The 19,134-nt window shown below is 48.5% G+C and overlaps 1 long non-coding RNA gene across 1 annotated transcript; it reads right to left on the reverse strand.

Moving 5' to 3' along the window:
* Positions 1 to 14,095: 14,095 nt before the first annotated feature.
* On the reverse strand, positions 14,096 to 18,497 carry LOC129384746 (uncharacterized). Its single transcript, XR_011893690.1, has 3 exons — positions 17,208 to 18,497; positions 16,619 to 16,712; positions 14,096 to 16,498 (listed from the first exon to the last, which is right to left on the reverse strand). It is a non-coding gene; the product is annotated as an uncharacterized lncRNA (long non-coding RNA).
* Between the last annotated feature and the right edge of the window lie 637 nt (positions 18,498 to 19,134).

The raw sequence follows: 19,134 nt of genomic DNA on the forward strand, positions 1-19,134 counted from the left end.
GTTTGCATCCCGTCTTCGAGGTTGTGTTGCTAACCGAATATATGGTTATTAAACAAGCTCCTGTAAGAGGTAAGAACAAATATTTTCCAATTAGGCTTTCTCAGAAAGCGTAACTGACGCGGAAGAACATCGCCTCCCTGAACGCTTCCAGCCTCTTATGATATTGCCATCAATGATACGACTCCGTGAACATGTTCCTTGCGGCCAGACGACTTTGCATCTTCAAGTTGTGTTAAAGCGAAAGCTTCACTACTCAAGCCAGCGAGCCTATCCGCTCGTCGCGCCGTATGCCGTATGCAAGCAGCCGTATGCCGTATACCATATGGCGTGGGTGACGAACGACCTTGAGCCGCTGTTGCCTAGCAACGCCGCAGCCGCGCTCCAACAGATGACGCCGCCGCCGACGCCACTGCCGTCGCCGCTAGCTCCACCTAAAGCCCCTACATACACGTTTCCGCCGACCAGGTTAAGTACCGCCAACCTGCCCTCCTCCTCCACGCTCCTCTCCCACTCACCCCCTTAGCTTCCGGCGTCAAGCGGAACTTACGTAGCTGCAGCTTCCTGTTCCGAGTGGGAGTGACGCTTTGTCTTTTAGCGTTGTTTACTTTCGCGTCACTGGAGAGGCTTTGCACGAGCTGCGGTTGAAACTATGAATGCGATTCCATCCAAGAACCACTGCCCACTGTAACCAGCGATCTGCTCGTGTTCGCTGCTTCGCGTCAACCTGCGACGGATTGTGGCACGAGCGACAACGTAAAGTGGAATGTAGTGCCTGGGCGCTTGGAGACCACTGCCGTTTTTCGTACATGTGGAAAACAGCGACCGCAAACTACTACTTCAGCGGAATACAACAGCTTGTCACCTTTGCATTCTTCTTATGGTGACTGCCACAGCTCTGCTAAGCACGCGCGGGCGTCTCACCATCGTCTAACAGCAGTCAAAGCGGAAATTCCCGCATCGCAACTCCAGGAAGCGGAAACGCCGCAACCGGAAATTTTTAAACCGGAAATGCCGGAACCGAAAATACCGGAACCGAATTTGGTGTGAGGGGAAAGGCGGCGCACAACAAAGGTTGTCGCTACTTAAGAAAGCGGCGGTGGCGCGTGGATGCAGAGGTTTTAGCTCCACCAGATGTGCTCCGCTGGGGTAGAGGGAGAGGAGGTGTCGCCTCGCGGGGTGTAGACGTTACCTAGTCGTTACCTAACCTAGTCATTACCTGAACAGTTTGTCTTGTCGTGTCTATACAATAGAGCTAAACCAAACGCTTAACCACAAGCTAACACCACAATCGTAGCTATGCAGCTTTTGCTTTCGCAATTCAACTAGGGTTAAGCAGAGCTAAACCAAAGGCAATTTTTCCGAAGGCAAGCCGTTTAAAGTTGACATGTCAACGTAGCAGCGAATGTGCGCTACCGGAAACTTGCTTGTTCACAGAAACGATGCTCGATTCAATGATAGTGCACATTTAGCAGGTCATTGCCCTCAATACAGTGTGCTGCCGCAGACGGAAGCAAAATAACAACGCTGAACCACATAGGAGCCTCTCACGGGGCCGTGCCGATCAAGGACGGGAATACTAACGTCACAGGCGCTTTATTTTAATTTTTTCGCTTTCAGAAAAAGAGAGTGCTATCAATTCAGCTTTATTCATTCTTGTCCCGTAGATTGAAATATGCGTTTAAATGATCTTCAGATTCTGTTTGTTTCCAAGAATAGGCGTAAGCAGGAAAATTTTGCTCACACCCGCTATACACACACACGCCCTCAGACGCACACAAACACTCTCTCCTTCTCATGCATACACACACATTACGCGGGCACATACATCCATGCGCACAAAACGCTCGCACACTTGTTCGCACGCGTGCACTCTGAAACACGAACACAGATGTTCGCATGCGTACACATGCACATGCGCTCGTACATGCACCGCAAGCGCGGAAGCGCACGCATACATACACTAGCACGCACTTACACGCCCATGCAACTATAGCATTGCGCACACGTCCAGAATGCAAACGCAAATATGGAAGCATACGCACGCGCACTCATATACCTGACGCGCATACAGCCAGACGTAGGCACGCTCCCAAGACGTGCACGCTCATAACCGCTCCCTACCGCCTCGGCTGCCTCTCATAAACCTGTGCGTGCAAATAGACTGCATAACACTCCCTCTACCATTACCCTTCCAACGCCAGCTGTAATAAATCGCGTTACGTTTTAAATTTGGCGCTTTTTTATGTCTGTGTCCTCTGCCGGAGGGTGCAAAACGATATGCTCCTGTCGTGTAGGCTGCGCCGCTCATCCCTCGCCAAACTATTGCTTGAACGCACTACCAATGTTCCGCCTGTAAGTGCCATTATTGTATATGTTGTTACAATGGGCTACCCTATCGCTGTAGTCAGTTGAAACATTTCCATATTCAGAGCATATTCCGAAACATAACTTTTCTTTAACTTTTTTTCATTGAGTTGCACTTGTGCATTGCCGCGAAGTTGTGAACAAGAATGTGCACAATTTCTGGACATGATTCCTCTGTTCCTTCTCATGATCGTGGTTCCCCGCGAGTAATTGACCTAGGTATAAACGTACGCTTCGTAGACGCTAAAGGCCGATTGGCGATACTGAACTATTGTTCCCTTGCCAGGTTATTGAGCATTATGTTTGCTTTCTGCATATTAATCTTCAACTTTATACACTTCAACCTTACACTTGCTCTCTTAAGGTTCTCTATCATTTATCGCAATTTGTACCCTGTGTTGCTCAACAGGACAATGTCATCTGCAAACCGAAGGTTGACTGAGATATTCACCATTGATCCTCACTCCTAAGCCTCCCCAGCTTAATAGATTCAATGCTTCTTCCAAGCATGCAGTCAATAGCTTTGTAGAGATTGTGTCTCTTTGCCTGCCTCTCTTGTTTCAATGCTCCTTTCTATATTTCCTGTCGACGATCAAGATAGATGTAGAATCTAGATATTTTCCAAAATATTCATGTATGCCTGATATACTCTTCGATTACACAGCAAATCTTATCGTAACAAAACCAACCGGATTAGTGGTTCTCTCCTAAGCGCACGGGGTGCTCAGATTCTCGCTACCACGAAAATTGTTTCCTTTGTTTAAGTAAGCCCATACTTTGATACCAATGGAAGTGAACCGCAAGAAGAGATTAATGTACCAAACACCATTACTGTACGCTACACTTGCAATTACCATCCCGCCCAAGAATGTTTCTTGATATTTGTGTCTGGCCTAATTAGTTCTCTGGAGAAACATTTTCATATTTCATTTGGCATATACTTGCGCAATATGTAGAATGAATACAGCAGTAAAGAAATCTTAGGCGATGTCTTTAGTATGTTCTCAGATAAAGGCTTGTATGAGTGTTACGTGATGCTGATCACCTAGTTTACTCCATTTAAAACTCATAACAATGCACATCTGTCTGAGGTGCAGGTTTCCAAGATATATCGCCTATTCGCATAAGCTATCAAGCCGAACACCAACTTCATTGTTTCAGCAGCAGTTCCTTGTTTGATAACAGGAAATCGTTGCATGTACGCAAATGCTTCATCAAATCTACACGATAGACTAAGTCTAGGCTGAACTTCTGCTACTCTTGCTGTGTTGCTCTTGAATAAAGAATATAGAATCCAGTATTCCTTGACCATGGTGCTGTGCCTAGTGTCCTGATGCAGCGCCTACATCATTGCAGTGTTAAACTTTTATTTGTACTACAATGACCCTGAAGGCTACACGTCGTGGTCATAGCCGCGTTGTCTGCGTTTTATCGCCCTGTAGACGCGGTGCCCTTTAGTTCCTGTTGAAATCATCTATTCCCTAATGGCACATTCAAATGTGCACATGCACCGCCACGGAGCTCCAACTTACGGGTGCCGCTGGGTTGCGCAACCAAGAACGGACCTGAAGAAAGAAACAAGTGCACAGATCGGACAATGTTCTACACTTGAAGAAATCATTATCACCTTCTCGCACTGCATATTCGAGTGAGTCACTTGGATGTGAGTATCTGTTACAGAGAAAAATCATGTGATTCGCGTACAAAAAAATCCTTCGTCCGTCCTACTACATCGGTCGCGTTTCTTGGTTTCGACACTTCTTTTAAGTATCGGTGCCTAAATGTGGTGGAAGTAGAAATGCGGGTCGCATTGTGCATGTGGCACTTGAAGTAATCTTGTAAACTGAAAAATAGAATGAAGGGAGGTGATGGCATACAAGGTGCGTTTTATTTTTCTACCGTCAGCGCTCCGTAATTTCTGTTGTCGTAATAGTTAAAAATGGCGCATTATGAAAAACCAGGTAAATGCCCCTGTAGAAGCACGTTCGCATGGCGCCACACAATTCACTTTCTGTTGCACAGCTTTCGCATTGCTTAAGTATTTTTCGTTCTTGATATTACAGTAAAGCAGGCTGTCTTATTGCTCACAGACTGACTCGCAAACCTCTAGTCTCGAACAAATACTACAAATGACGGACCGAGTGAACGGCTATAGGAACGCGGAACAATTATTATTCTCAGTTTTATATTCGAACAGCGCAGATTAAGTGAACGCTTCCAGTGTCTTGTACCTACCACTCGGAGCCCGGTATGGGATTCTCTCTGAAAAGAAAAAAAATATTAATGGCGTAAGATGCGATCAGGCAACAGATGACTACACTATGTAAGTAAATTATTACTTCCGGGTTTTAAAGTCACAAGAATATTTCGCTCAAGCAACTCTGTAGCTATGGTTGTTGGCCATAAAAGTCATCGAAAGTATGCTGCCTATATTGTCTCGCTATTCCAGTTTTGCAAAAGTGGTTGTCCAGCGACGCCGCTGAAAACCAGCACAACCGTTGAAGTAGTTATGCAATGCTTTAAAATTTCATGGTAGTGTCAATCGCTTTGTGGCAGCTATGGTACACCGCGGTTGGTTCCGGTACCACTCTCGCTACATTCGAGGCCAAGAACAAATCCAAGCTGGACATGTGCCGAGTGGTTGGTTTATTGCGGTTGTTGTAGCAGGCCAGTCCAAAGTTGTTACTGACAAATGACAGAAACCAGTCATTCTCGGGTTTCGCAATGTCGCTAATAAAGTCGCCGACGAGTAATAACATTCTGGTCTTCTCTAGCTAGGCGCTTGCGCTGAGCCTGTTAAGAAATAAGTTAATCAATTGTGGCAGCACGCCGCCGCTGGTGGCTTTGCAGTTTCTTTTCCCTTTGCCGCTCCTCGTATTCACGCTGTCCCTTGGCAGTCCTAACTATGCGCTGCTTGCGCATAGCGGTGCTCCAACAAGAATAAAATCAGTTGCTACTGGTTCTTTTATATATGAAAGGCTCGTGACGTCACTCCCAACGTCGCAATCTGCCGTCGCCGCGGCAGCTTGTGCAACTGTAATCTTTATCCGGAAGCGCCTGCGGCGATCGCTGCGTGTTTTACATTGGTAGCGGGAGCACGTTATCATCAATTATGTGGTTTGGATACTTGCTTTGTGCTTGTTGCTTATTGAAACCAATGCTGTGCTGCTTGTGGCATGCGTGATACCAAAGAATGTATGCACTTTTTGGTTGAATTGTTGAAGGTTTTTTTTTTTTTTCGGGAGGACGATGGCTGCGAAAAATCCCTGCCAACTAGAGTCTAACAGCTTCGCTATAATACTGTCACGGGGACGTTAGTATTATAGACCTACTGTATTTACGATATATATACAAGCAGAGTCAATGTAGTTAAGATGGCTGACCCGTAACAACACGCAGCAGCTAGCGTCTTGCGATCTTCTTCCTTTCTCTTCTTTTATCCTTCTGTAACAGGACCCCCGGGTGCTGTAGTGCCGTCTCGGCGAATGTTAGGCGAAGAACTGGGACCGAAGTTAGCTTCAGCCGCGAAACGTTCACAATGTCAAGAGGCGACGGACTTGCGTTAGGATCAAACTGTAACTGCGAGATATCGTAACTGACGTCGCTAACTTGACGTAGGACTTCATAAGGCCCTGCGCAGCGAGAGAGAAGCATCTGGGAGAGGCCGACCCGATGACATGATGGCAAAAGGAGCATCCAAGCACCTTGGGTGAACTTAACATCGCAATGGCACCAATCATAACGCTCTTTTTCTATATGCTGCGAGGCTAATAAACACGATGGGGTGACTTGACGCGCCATATGAGCGGGATCGATGAGTTCACGAGCGTACTCAGTCGTAACACGTGGCACAAAAAGGAGGATGGTCTCAAACGGCAATGTGGGGTCGCGACCGTACAAAAGATAAGAGGGTGAATATCCTGCGGTGTCATGTGGGGACGAGTTATACGCTTATGTCACGTAGGCCAGCGTGGCGTCCCAGTCGCAGTGATTGTTGATCGTTGGAGATGTACATCGACAGCATCTCTGTCAGCCTTTGGTTTACACATTTCGTAAGACCGTTCGTTTGTGGGTGGAAGGCGGTGGACAGCTTGTGCTCAGTGGCAAAACAGCGGAGGAGGTCGTCGACAACTCGAGACACGAACGAGCGGCCGTGGTCTGTGAGTAACTGTCGAGGTGCGCCGTGGGGGGAGAATGACGTCTCGTGGAGGAGAAAATCGGTGACGTCAGTTGCGCAACTAGTTGACAACGCCTTTGTTATCGTGTAGAATCTCGCGTAATCAGTAGCATAGGCGATCCACTTATTCCCTCCAGTCATCGTCAGAAAAAGGCCAAGCAGGCCAAGGCCTACGCGATAGGAAGATTCAGAGGGAATTTCAAATGGTTCCAGCCGTCCGACAGGTGGCAGGGGCAGGGTTTCTTCCGGCGCGGACACACTTCGAAAGTTGCGACATAATGACGCACAGAGCGGTAGAGAGCCGGCCAGAAGAACCGGCGTTGTACGCGGTCGTATGTACGCAAAACGCAAACGTGTCCCGCCTGAATTGCATCTTGAAGTTCGAGAAGGACGGATCCCAGGGCCGTCAGGGTTGACATTACGGCGGTAGAGGATGCCGTCGAGCAGCATGGACATGCGGCACGTGCAGTTGGTGCTGCCAGATTGCACTCCTGCGATGATGGACCGTAAGGATTCGTCGCGTTGTTGTTTAGCGAGCGTATCGGACATGTCAGTAAAAGCCACCGCGCACCGAATAATGCATAGCAGTATCAGGGGGATCCACGGGGTGACGAGAGAGGCAGTCAGCGTCTTTGTGCAGTCGTCCAGACTTGTAGTTGAGGATAAATGAACATTCCTGGAGCCGCAAAGCCCAGTGACCCAGCCGTCCTGTCGGGTCCCGCAGGGAAGACAGCCACAGGAGGGCGTGGTGGTCTGTAATGACCAAAAATGTGCGGCTGCACAAATATGTCCGGAACATGGCGACAGCCCAAACTAAAGCCAAGCACGCCCGCTGGGTGATGGAATAATTTCTCTCTGGAGATGACAGCAGGCGGTTGGCGTAAGCTATGACGCACTCGATAGCATTCTGCTGTTGGGCGAGAACAGTGCCGATGCCGTGACCGCTTGCATCAGTGTGGACTTCGGTCGGTGCAGATGGATCAAAGTGGGCAACTATGGGAAGAGTGGTCAGAAACTCGATGAGAGTGGTGAACGCGTGAGCCTGCTCCAGGCCCTATGAGAATGGCGTGTTCTTCTTTAGAAGATATGTCAAAGGCACAGCAACGTCGCCGAAGTTTTGACGAAACGGCGAAAGTAAGAACACAGGCCGACGAAGCGGCATACGTCAGAAGCCGGACGTGGCACACGGAAACTGCGAACGGCGCGAATTTTTTCCGGATCTGTTTGTAAACCGGATGCGCGAACGAGTATTCCCAACACGGTAATCTGACGGCGCCCGAAATTACATTTCCTGGAGTTCAGTTGGAGGTCGGCTTTTCGGAAGACCGCAAGAATTGCAGCGAGGCAGGTAAAGGGGCTCCCGAACGTGGGATAAAAAACGATAACGTCGTCAAAGTAGCAAAAACAGACCGTCGATTTGTAACCTCGCGCAAGAGAGTTCCTCATACGTTCAAATGTCACAGGAGCGTTGCATAGGCCAAAAGGTATGACTTTGAACTGATATAAACCGTCAGGCGTGATACAACAGATGTTTCGCCTACAGGCCTGTCGTCGAAATCAAAGATGTCACTGTACGATTCAAGCAGGAGACGTATGCCCGTGGCCAGTGCAGAGGTGAGGTCAGGTGCAATCATTTTCGCGAAGTCAACCGTTAAGGAACCAGAGCTGTGAGCTGCAATTGGCGCTAATAAACCACTCTCGGCACTCAGACCCTCAATGTCAAATTCGGAACCACTAGAAACACTGGCCAAGAACATGCCGGCCGGAATCACTTGAGGGCACAGGCTGAAATTCAGAAGCGGTAGGACGACGTTGTTATTAGTAACTGGGACCAGTGTAAGCGGAACAGCAATGTTCCGGTTCAAAAGCACGTCGACGATGGGGCAAAGCCCATATTCACAGTCAGGAACCTGTGGCTGCGCGGTCAAAGTGACGCAAGTGACTGCCTAGGGTGACAGACGCGCATCGTGAAGCGAACACAAGTGCGATGGCGCGGTACTCAGAGCATCATCGAGTTAAGGCAGTTCCAACTGAAGAACGCCGGTTGCGCAGTCGATGAGAGCACAATAATTGGATGAATGTCCAATCCAAGGATAACGTCGTGAGGACAGTTGTCGATCACAGTAAAGAGAGCAGAAGTAGGGTGGCCGGCTATACTTAAATGCCCAGTACACATTCCAAGTACAACCAGCACGCCGCCGTCGGCCAGACGAAGCACTCGGGCAGGTGGTGGGGTGAGGACCTTCTTTAAACGTCTACGTAAGCAAGCACTTATCACAGATACGTGGGCTCCAGTCTCGACGAGTAATTGAACAGGTACGCTGTCTATATTACCGGCAATTACACTACTATTTGTGGACACAGACAGAGGATTTGTTGCAGTTCTGCGCAATGCAGCACCACCTCCGAGGGCTGCATTTCTTAGTTTTCCGAAAGGGTGTGGCCAAAAGCCGCAAGGAATGAAAGGCGACGTGGTTGCGGCGAACCTGGAGATGGGCGGCGTGCTTGCGGTGAACGAGGGCGGTGCCCTCGTGGCTATGGTGAGGGAATGTACCACGGGGCCCTAGCAGAGTTGTCGGCGCTGTTACACTCGGCGGTGGGCGAAACATTTGTCGGCGAGTATAGTCGACAACGTCTTCAACACAACTAGTTAAGTTCTCGCCTGGTTGTTGAGCGCGTCCATACAGTCACTCTTCTACACAGAGTTTTCGCACTATAGGGGAGCCGAAGGTTTCGACAAATCTCGTTTGGAATGCAGAGCAGTTAGTTGACAGTTTTAGCAGAGCGTTGCTTACGCTATGGTGCACTGGAATGGGGCAGTCTGTCGTTCATACAGATAAACAATGGGACAATCGGGTACGCTTCCGCGATGACACCACCAGACAGGCGCTGCGATCGACCGGCATGCTTAGCGCGCAAAATTTAAAGATGTTGTGCAAAACTTTCTGCATTTATAAACTAAAACGCTCTCAAAACACAATTGAAATAATCAATTTGCAAAAGAAATAAAAAATACGAACTGTTAGTATACATCAATAACGCCCTCTAAGCTTGCGCATTTCCAACCACCGATCGTGCAGTGTTCCACTGGAGATCGTCGGCTCAGTGTTTCGATTGCAGAAGGCAAACAAACGCTTGCCTTCTCCTTCCGTTCAGTAAGCACGCATGTTTGTAGTATATTGACACACACAAAGATGAGAAGCCTGGAAGGAGCACCTGCGCTGCGCCTGGTGGGTTGTATGGGATTCCTTCAATGTTGCATCAGCCAGAAAAGCGGTCGCCAGGTTTCATTGAAGAAAAAAAAATTGCCAGTGGCTTAGCTCGGCTATGCCAGGATATACGCAGCGAAAGCTAATGCATAGCATGGTTAGCCTTGGTTAATGTTTATTGCAAGTCCAGGCTAGTCTGGTTGTCTAACTATGTTGCGGCGTTTAGCCAGTGGTTCGGCGCGCTGTTCGTCTGTTTCCTGGGCGATTCGTTTCCTCTTCATCTCGTTCCGATGTCGATTCCAGGCCTCCTCCTGCTTATCAGAATGGTCACCGTCCATACTGCCAACTCAACTGTGGTTGCGGCGCACGCGAGCTCTCCTTTTCAATCCTCCGACATGTTATCAGACATGCGACGCAGCTAGTGAAGCGAGCGGAGGCGAGCGCAACGACGAGGAACGCGTCTGACGTCCTACCAAATGGCGGCGGCGGAAAGGCGCGGTGCTGCGCAGCGGCGGGACACCTGTGGCTCGGTGCTACGAAAGACACATCTGCTGTAGTGACTAGGGAGCGGGATAGAGAGAGAAATATCCGCGGCGAGGCGTGAGTTGTGACGTCATGTGCCTCCTCGGAGCACCTCCACGACAAAATCGCAAGTTCGCAGCCAGTAAACCTTTCCCTTTAAAATAACTGCTCTGTGACGATTGCAGCTTCCATCGTGAGGTGCCCTTCTTGCCCTTCTTGCCGAAGGGCAAGAAGGGCACATTGAGCCAGTGTTCTCAATGTGCCCGATCTGAAGCAGTCTGGAGTTGTTCTGATCGTTACGCAGGAACCTCAGCGCACAGACACACACAGTAGACATCCACGAATCCACCGCTTGCCATGCACATAAATAATGTGTCAACGCGGAAAGAAAAACGAGAGCAAGCAAGCAATCAGGTAAAATCTACACGTACGTGCATGACCTCCATGACAACCATAACTGCTAATCACGGAGGCCCTGTATAGCACCTTTAACTTCGTCTTGCCAGCAATGACTCTTCGCTGCAGCGACAGATTGCGCTGCAGTAGACCGGCGTGCTCCAGCACCCCCGCCTGTCATCCCACAAGGAGTTATGTTTCGCCGCCGGATGACATACTGTCCTATTCCAGTACACCATACTTACGCTTCGCTCCGCACACGTCTCACGTGCACCATTGGTTGAATAGAATGCATTGATTTTGGTTATCTAACAAGCGCGTATCCCAGGGTTGCGAGACTCTGCGCATGGCTATAAAACGACAAAGATAGCAACCAGACGCACCCTGAGCGCCCGTTAAATCGGTTTCCAAGCGGAACGTGGGCAGCGTTCTACGCTCCGCCGCCGCTATAGGTGTTGTGTCACCGACTCCTACGTTTTTTTCAATGCCAGCCAGATGCGGCCGATCCGAACGTTCACCACCCTCTCCTATCGTCTTAATTCCTCCGTCGGCGGGCGTTTGCACCTGTTTTGCGATTGTGGGGTAGAGTGCCATCTGAGTGGCGCCTCACGACGGTAGTTGAAGACTGCCTGACGCGTGAAATACTGAAAGACGCAGGGACAGAGCGTCTACCCCTCCTCCAACGGAACGGCTATGCGCGAGCTCAGACACTCATGACGCAAGCAGTCGTACCTAGGGTTCCTGTATATGCACCCGCAGAGTTGCGCATACATGTTCCGGCGCCGCTAGCACAGCTTTTCGCTGAGCGTTATCACGTGGCGCAAAATGACGTCAAAGTTCAACTACGCCTCTGCGAAGCCGGCTTTACGAGCGCGATCCCGACTCGTCGTTTCCGTCAGTGCCATCGACATTGCAATCAGCGGACGGTCGAGCGAGCTTTGCATTTGTCGGCTCCGGGCTGTGGGTACGATATTCGACAATAATAATTCAAGGACCGTGGTGAAATGATACGAAGTAGATCATATTGACGCTTGTATTCCCATATGACGGAGCACAGCGCGCCAAACTCCACAAACCACACGGAAGGTGGCAAAGCGTTTTGCGCGATGCCACGCGGACGGACAGACGTGCGCTGGCGACTGGTATGGCTACTGGCCATCAGCCAAGACCGACCGGCTCCGAAAGGGACCAGGATATGTGAGATGCGTTCGCCTTGTTTACAGAGGTGAGTTTGCCTTGTTTACACTAAAGCAGCATTTATATCGAGTAACACCCCTGTTAACGCTGATATGCGTACAGGTGGCATGAGAGGTTGTTCACTTGCACGATATTTGCCGTATATGTGAAGCGCGACTCAGACACGAGACAAACAATCAACGACGCGTCTGTGTCGCACTGCGCATATACGCTAAGAATATTAACTTAGCCAACTCGCCCGATTCGCTGCGTTGCTTGTACGATTGTTCTGACTATGCGGCTCTAGAACAGTTTCAAAACAGAGTTAAATACTAGTGGATACATTTTGCCCGCTGAACCGATTTTTCTCTCCTGTTTTCTTTTTTTTTTCTTTTTTGACGGCATTGATTTTTTTTGTGTAATGTTAATTGATGTGCTAGTGTTCATTGTTTTGTAGTAAGCGAAAACGTCGCGCGCTCCCGCTTACGAGACAGCTCTAATGGCTTCAGCATTTACCGCCCGCAATACCTTGCTTGTTCGATCAGCCTTAGTCCACATGAGGAATGTAAACCTCTGCTTCTATGTTTAATGAGCTCTGTTTTAAGTAAATTGACCTGAGTGACATATAAAGATCCCGAAACATGTGTTGCCATATTACAATCATCAATGTGGGAATAATTACTTTGCAAGTTTGCCATCTTGACGTGATTAGTGCAATAAAAATAACCTGTTGTTATTCTTAATAGCTCGTTGCTTTCGCACTTGCTTCAATTTCTGCCCCCAAGGCTCCGAAAACTAGCACTATTGCCCTGCTGCCAGCAACCATTGCTCATTCATTCCCTTGTACGAAATGAATTTGATGTAGACGCTCGTCCATCTTGAATCTTTTTTCCGCTTTAAGATTTGCTCCTATGAATCATCTGGTTAATATGCGGTATAAATTAGTCGTAAAAATAGGCCTTGCATAGAGTGTGCACAAGTGAACATTTCAGATGCGTTTAAATCTACGTGTCGGCACCGCATACATCGAAAACGTGTACCTGCTATGAACGACGGTCAGTGATAAATGACCCTCTGTTAACGGTCCCTGACATACCTGCAGGCACGATAGTTCTCTTGCCAACGATCAATAATCGGCTGGTCTCTGCAGCCAAAATGGGCTCACATAATTGTCCACCTTATCTGTGGGATGCTTTATTTCAACACATATTTCTTGCCATCTGGCCTCGGTGAGAAAACTTCACATGCATGCTGGAAAACCTTCCACCGCTTTTTGTCGCAAGGTACAGCACGTTTGCACGCGAACTTTTGAGCTGTTTGGGCCACGGTCCCAGTCAGGATCTTATTTCGGGGCATCAAGAAAGGTCCTACGCCCTATATTTACGTTCGTGCGTGTCTTTGTATATGTGCGTGTATATATGTACATATAAAATAAACATTTTGTGGGGTTGGAACCATACGCCCCTCCGGCTACGCCAATGGTTCGAGCGTAGCCTGCATTAAAAAGTGCCACCTTGCTCAGTGCTTAAGAACTTTTAGAGCACTTAGTTTGCGACCCAGCAAACACAAAAACGGAAATGAAATACCGCGCGGCATTTGCCTCCTGCGCGCGCGAGGAGTGGCTTCACTGCGATGCTGAAACAAACTGGGAGACCTATGCGCAACTCTGCTCCCTGCGGGAATATATACAGGGACAACAGGGACACGACCTGTACCTAGGGTGCTTCGATGTAGTGCGCCGCCGTACAGGGTGGAGGCACTGCCTTCGTGAACGCTTTATTCGGGCGAGCGCAGATACGGCGGACAATGGAGCGTCGGCCGATATTCTTGTTTAGCATGCGCTTGCGCCTGCAAATCCAGGTGTATATAAGTCTTGCACATTTACCCGCAATCCTAAGCGCGTATTGCACACACTAATAAAATAGCATATGCTTGCGTGCATAGTTCTCGGAGGGACTACTGTGCAGCTATAGGTCCGCATTGGCCAATTTATATGCCCAAACCGATGAATTAATTGACTAGATTCACTGCTTTATAAAGGAACGAGTTTCGGTGCTGTCGGCATGAGAGTTTATAAGGCGCATAACAGGCACCAGGCTTCAATTGTGTGTCTTGCAACAAATCAGCAACCAGCTGACGTTGAGTTATCCGCGTATGTCAAACAATATTTGCCTTGCTGTAGTCTACTGTAAACCATAAATTATATATAGCAGAAAAAGATGAGTCACAATGATTAGGCCAAACTTTCATATGTGTCGCACACTAATGCACACAGCCCTTTATTTAAAAATAATACTTGTTAGGAACCTCTTGAAGACGACTTTGGCTGCACGTTTAGGAGAAGACATTTCACTCAAGATTGGTGTCAGCCACAGTTTCGCTGCCGTATCTTTCATCCAGTTCTTCTGACTCACTTGGCCACCTCAAGTAAATGCGCAGGCGCATCGTCACGAATCCCTCTAGCAATCTTGTCAGTACACTTAATTATGTGCACCGAGCAATCAACCGCTGGATTGGGAACGGCTAGTTCGATGAAGCGCTTTACAACTTTCATTGGAATCCCCAAGCGGCAAATGTCCTCTTCTTCCGAGACATCTTTGAAGACGCTTTCGCAAGAAGAAAGAAAGCTTAGAACTTCTTCGCTCGCATAAGCAAGGTTGCGGGCTCCAGAGTTACATTCTTTCAACTGCACTAGGATATGCTTCTCTCGTGCCTTTTCGGAAAGAAGCCTTCGTGTACACAGAGTGCGTGACCTTCCAGCAAGTAGAAGAGGTGTTACTAAAAATCCAGCCAAGTAAGCGACGATGTCAGCTTCAGCTCTTGTCAGTGACTCTATTTATACAATTTCGTCACTTACTGACGGCTCTTCATGCTCTTCTATATTGATCAGAACTTCCTTGATTTCTGCGGAAAAGAAATCAACCAGATAAGTGCTGTTGTCAGTGTCGTAGCCTGAATTCTTAGGAACCTTGAGAAACTGGCTGACAAATGCAATCTTGAGAGCATTTTGAGGTCATAAGAGCTTGGTGCAGGCGAAACCATTCTGATGACCGAAAAAAATTTTTCCAGCCAATCTTGCACCATCCTTCCAATAAACACAAAACTGTAGTCGCGTTCTTTCAGCAAGATTATATGCAGCTGCAAGACTACAGTTGTCGAGATGAGTGCCCGTGCCTGACAGATTCCACGCTTTTTTTTTACTCCTGTTCCCAAGCCTTCGATTACTTCCATTGTCAGGTTGATGTTTGCAATAGCCTCCTCATACTTGCTCTTATTCCTCAAACTCAGTGCAACCGTGGCATGGAGAGCAGTCATTACTGTTAAGCATTTGAAAATGAGTTCAAAAGACCACGCTGTTGTTTCGGCCTCAATGGGCAGCTTCTCAATTTGTATATAATATATAATTGCTGCTGGGGATTCGCGGAACAACTGGACCGCTATCCTAACCTTCATTTTTGTGAAATGACGATTGGATGTATGGATGCCGCTCAAGCTCGATGCGACCCGCAACTGATCTGTGTTGAGTTTTAAAACAGCTTCCACATGCTCGATTGACACTTCACTGCTGGGTAAATTGAACTTTTGCAACACTGTCACCAATAATTCCCATTACGTCTTTTCGCACTAAGGGCCTTATCAAAGTTTTTAAGAAATGCGCGGGGTCTGGCATAAAAAACACGCCCTTTCTACCGTCGGATGGATGCGGCACACAACACATACTTGCAGAGCAACGGGAACTTGATAAGTTCAATGACCTCCACATGGCACGATTTGAGCTGCCCATGTCGCATGTGACGCAAATCACGCGCAGTAATATCTGGGTGCATAAATGTGTTAAATGAAAGACAATATCTCTGAGCTTGCCTCCATTGACAAAGGCACCTATGTAGTGGTATGCAATTACTTGCTTCCACCTGGAATTCAAACCACCTACCATGAAACAAGGGCATGGTTGGCAGGCTGGTCATCCTCGGGCAGCGTTAACCTGCCAAGAAAAGTGACTGCTGCCGTTCAGCTCCATACCTCTGCGAATTTCTAGTTCGTCCAAGAAGAGGATACTTTTCGGTGTTTGACATTGCAGCCGCTTTGGCTTCCATTAAGACGAAAATTTCTGTTAGCACACCAGGCAAGAAAGCTTAGTGTTGCAGTCTCCGGCATAGTGTCCTCCTTGAAGAAAGCGCCTGTCCTTGCTCCAGTAAAAGGTCGCATCCGGCAGAGCCACATGCGCACTCAGCTGTAGTGCCTTCTTGATTTTGCTAGCACCCTACAAGCAACCTTTCCTGTGTTTTCTTTCCCAAAGGAGTCTTTTGGTCCTGTTTTACGGATGTCAAATTTGCAGTCAATGTTGAATGTTTTTTTCAAACTGTTTTCTACTTTAAGTGTTTTTTTACCTTTCTCTTTGCCTGCGATAAGCTTTCTTCTAACTCGTTGCGTTTTCTTCTTGCATCTTGCAGCTCTTTCCGCAGTTCGTTCACAGAGAGCCAGAAAATGTCCACTTGTTCTCCCGTACCCTCATGAGTGTTCTCCGGCAGTGGTGGAGTCTGTTCTAGGTCAGGTGGTGCCTTAGGGGCTGGCGATGAGTCTACTGCGGCACCATGTGCAGTACTGGAAGGAAAAGGTCTCGGTGCAAGCGGCTCTCTTCGCTTCGGCTGGGCTGTCCGTGCAAAGAAGAAGTAAATTCGTTAGTATCTTCAACCAAAGGGAGACCTTCATGCGTCACAGACTGTCTCGTGCGGATATCAGGCTGTACAATCAAAGGTTGGCACACACTTACGCCCAAAATCAAACAATGTCGGGACAGCCGTTGACTTGAGCAGCCGCCGTTCATCCTTCCTTTTTCCCTCGAACTGATCTTCTTCGAAGTGTCGCTAATATGAGAGGCAAGAAAAGTGTCACGTTGCACCTAATGTCGCGCGTACGCAAAAAAAAATAAGATAAGAAAAATATTATTGAAGCATCATTGAAAAGAAACACTTTATTAGGCTGACTTGCGCCTACCAATAACCGCATAACTTCGTGGTGGCGAGAGCAGCAAAAGTGCTCTGCTGTCATCGATGAAAAGGATGCCGGCCGCTATCGGCTGAGCTCAATTTAAAACCGGTAAGGAAACTTCGAAATAACATGCTAAAGACAATGACAAAATTTTGGAACCCGACGCAGTCGCGCGTGGCTCGGGTCAATCGAGATAAATCTTGTCGCATATCGCGTCACAGAAAAACTGATAATGCGGCGTGCCGTCCACTTTGAGTGATCGAACAAACAAAAGCAAGCTTCGCGGCATTATTCTAACCACACAATGCTGGTACCTAAAAGCGGACAGGTGAAATACTCTTATAAGAAGCAGCAAAGGCATTATGGCTTACCTCGCAGATCCTAGAGTTATCATTCGCATTCCAGTCTTGACGCCTCACTTTCGCCTCCCATACTTTTCTCCGTTCCTTATCCCGTGGGAAGCGAAAACAGCGCAAGCCTTTCGTTGTCGAGCCGGCACACAGCGGTACACAACACCCTGGCATGCTGGTTTTTGCGACTGAACACAGTTCAATTGCCCAGCAGCTGGCGCAGAACACAGCAGCTTCGCAAACTCTCCAGCAATGCTGCTTTGCTAACGCTGGAAGGAACGGGCGCCACAAGCGACTCGTCCCAATATGGCGACCACGGAGAAAAACGGCAGCGCGGCGCAGGCCAAAAGGTGTCACGACCCTCTACGGCGGCGCGCTACATCGAGGCAGCCTAGTCGTACCAAGTGGGTAGCGTGGTATCGCAGAAACTCACTGAACTAAGGCGCACCAACGGCTCCTATTGGGAAGGGAGCGATTGCCGTAGCATTGAAAAAAAGAGGAGGCGTTGGTTGTGTGCACGCGCATCAGTGTTCGCGGTAGCATTCTGCCGAGCGGCTGTGTGCAAATTGTTATGATAGGCCGGTCTGAGCGAAGCGGACCGTAAATGCTCTGCTACAGCTCTAGTAATATCCGCTTCATCATTGCTGAACCAGAGAATGCAAACACCGGTCAAGCAAAAAAAAAAAAAAAAAGTTGCGGTTCCGCCCGAAAGGCGAAGCACCGTTTGCGATAACAAATTAGTGGATAGCTGTGTAAAGATAGTAGATTTAGCAGCCGTATGATAAACTGGTAAACATTCGCTTACTAACTCCATTTTCAATGATAGATTCTGTAAGCGTCACTGAACGAGGTCGTGTTAAGAAGCAAACATGCAGAGGCAGCGCTGTCTTTGTGTGTCTGCTTCTTTCTACGTCCTTGTTCAATAGCGCTTACAGATTCTATCATGGATTCAAACTAGCCCGCGAACGTGTTTTAACTAAATTGACAAGCACGGTGCCAAGCACGTACAGGTGAACATGAACACATCTCGCTCGTTGAGCGCGGAGACTCGCTGTCAATATGCCGGGGCGAGGAATCGTGGCAGCAGCAAGCGAATTTACCTTCGTGCATATCTCGCTTCAACGCTAACAAAACGTCTAACGTACAGCGCATGCGAAGCTACCAGAACTACGTCCGCTCTGCAAACATAGCAGATGACGTTGAAGACGAGGCCCGCGCGGGCGTGCACCTTGCCCACGTCACAGATCACTTTCAAGACACACGAGCGCCGGCAACGCGTCCCTATGGCGTCCACCAGAGCCGTTTATTACGACGTCTGCCAATCGCGTGCCCAACGCCGTAGTAGTACGTAGCAGTTGCCGCGGTTGTCTTCATTCTTGACGAAGCAGTGGGTGAGGAGGACATCTAGACACCGTAGCAGCCGCCGGAGAAGAACGCCGCTCCTCCCTCGCCAGACCCCCCTCCTCGTGCTCGATAGGAGAGGGCACGCTTCCGGACCGCGTTCCTCGCTCGCGCACGCGAGATTGAAACGCGTTCGCCGGCTCACCCTCACACGCTTTCACTCACACATACAGCATACGGCGAGCAGCGGCCGTTTTATCGCCCTTGGACTTTATACAGCACCTAACAGCGACGCCAACGACGGTAGAACTACGCCTGAAGTGTCCACCTAACTGCTATCACAAAAAATACGTTGCCTGACTTGGAATATTGTAACATTTGGAATTTGGAATGTTGTAACAGGTGCAGTAGGGCTTCGTTCAGAGCAGCGTATATTGCCTGATGTACTTAACCAGGAAACAGTTGAAGAATTTAACGAGTATTTTGTAAATACAGAACCGCAACTAGCAAACCAACTTCCTCAAGTCACCAAATGTACGCAGTCTATCCAATCAGTGGTGAATATTATGGTAATTGAGGATATCGCAGTGGATGAAATAATAGCAGT

The sequence above is a fragment of the Dermacentor andersoni genome, chromosome 4 (genome assembly GCF_023375885.2).
Source record: "Dermacentor andersoni chromosome 4, qqDerAnde1_hic_scaffold, whole genome shotgun sequence".
Lineage (NCBI taxonomy): Eukaryota > Metazoa > Arthropoda > Arachnida > Ixodida > Ixodidae > Dermacentor > Dermacentor andersoni.